Source organism: Phaethon lepturus, unplaced genomic scaffold (genome assembly GCF_000687285.1).
Source record: "Phaethon lepturus isolate BGI_N335 unplaced genomic scaffold, ASM68728v1 scaffold14640, whole genome shotgun sequence".
Lineage (NCBI taxonomy): Eukaryota > Metazoa > Chordata > Aves > Phaethontiformes > Phaethontidae > Phaethon > Phaethon lepturus.
In genome coordinates this window covers 18,783-20,517 of record NW_010511311.1, presented here as the reverse complement: position 1 = coordinate 20,517, position 1,735 = coordinate 18,783, and the positions used below count along the sequence as shown (strand labels likewise).

General features: G+C 52.6%; 1 protein-coding gene across 1 annotated transcript in view; it reads left to right on the top strand.

Annotated features, from left to right (window-relative positions):
- Window positions 1-1,735, top strand: part of LOC104618057 (FERM and PDZ domain-containing protein 1-like) — a gene marked incomplete at its 3' end in the record, with an annotated part of 21,857 nt that overhangs the window by 2,268 nt on the left and 17,854 nt on the right. The gene's annotated exons all lie outside the window — the stretch shown is intronic.

Here is a 1,735-nt window from a genome sequence, read left to right as displayed (position 1 = left end):
TCAGTAAAGAAATTTTTGCTAATATCCAGTCTAAACCTCCCCTGGTGCAACTTGAGGCTATTTCCTCTCGTCCTATTGCTGGTTACTTGGGAGAAGAGACCAACCCCCACCTCACCACAACCCCCTTTCAGGGAGCTGTAGAGAGCGATGAGGTCTCCCCTCAGCCCTCTCTTCTCCAGACTGAACACCCCCATTTCCCTCAGCTGCTCCCCATCAGACTTGTTCTCCAGACCCCTCACCAGCTTTGTTGCCCTTCTCTGGACACGCTCCAGCACCTCAACGTCCTTGTTGGAGTGAGGGGCCCAACACTGAACACAGGACTCGAGGTGCAGCCTCACTGGTGCCGAGTACAGGGGCACAATCCCTGCCCTGCTCCTGCTGGCCACACTAGTGCTGATACAGGCCAGGATGCCGTTGGCCTTCTTGGCCACCTGAGCACACTGCTGGCTCATGTTCAGCTGGCTGTCGACCAGCACTCCCAGGCCCTTTTCTGCTGGGCAAAAACTGATGACTAGTTACAGGCAGCCCAGGTGAAATTCTGCTTAAATCAAGCAGATTAACTCTTCCAGTTCTAAAAGGGAGGCATGTAACTCTGCTTTTAAGGTGACTTGGGGATTTGAATCAAAAACTGTGAATCTGTTTTTTATTTACCTTTTATTTTTTTAATGGGTACACAAAAATGCCTGCTTTTTATCTGTCAGGGTAAGTGTGTCAGCCAGAGAATGACTATGCCCAAGCTGGGCAGGTAGATGTTGTGGGGAGGGTGACTGGAGGGCTGGCCTGGGCTCTGGCCACCCATGTGGGCTGTGGCATCCCCCATCTGCCTGAGGGAACAGCCTATCCAAGTGCTCATGCTTGCGAGATATTTAGCATAAAGGCACTACAGTATGGTCTGTGTGGTTTCACAGTGCTTTTGAGTGACGTTTTCTCTTTAAGCCCCTTCCCATGGGAAACATGGCTAAATTAGCTGAGAGTCTTGGGGTCTAAGAAGTAGGAAAGGAGGTTTTCTGTTATACTTTTCTTTTTACCTAGTCAGAAAGAATCAACTTTTTATTAAAACTGAGGCACAAAGGAACCTGTCCTTTTAAGTCCTATCCGTTGCTGTGGGAGCCCACAGCTAAAAGCCTTGTGTTTAATTCCAAGTGATTATCGTTGTGTTTTGCATTTCATGCATGCTACCTGACACCAGGGTCTCCATGAGGTTCAGGTGGCAGGTGCTGGGTGGATTCGTGGGCAAACCTATCTATCTGGCAGAGAAATTCAATAGTGTGCCTCACCCGACAGGCTGGCAATGATAGAGCTGGGAGCGGCGTGCACGCTCCTTTTCAATCCAGAGGTCCACCTGCTCCTTAGCCCCTTGAATCCTGCGGCTGCTACTCTCCTGGAAAGCAAAGCTCAGAAACCATCTCCTTCCCTTGTTCTGGGTCCCACCAGCAGATAGCATGGCTAAGGAGACCTCTCCATTGTTGCGGAGGGGAGTGACCTTGCTGGGAAAGCCCTCATCTCCCAGGGACTGCTGCAGCACCGTGGTCTGGACGGCGGCGTGCTGGGAGCACCGAGCCCTGGCCTGTGCTGTCTGTGGTCAGCTGCCAGGATGTAACCAGCAGGATCAAGCCAGGGTGCCGACCTTGCAGAGAGGGACTCCTGTGCTGCAGCAGCTGCCCAGGCCCCTGGAGGCCTCTGCGGGCTCAGGGCATACAGGCAGGTGAAGGGCAAGGCAGTGCTGCTACCCGCC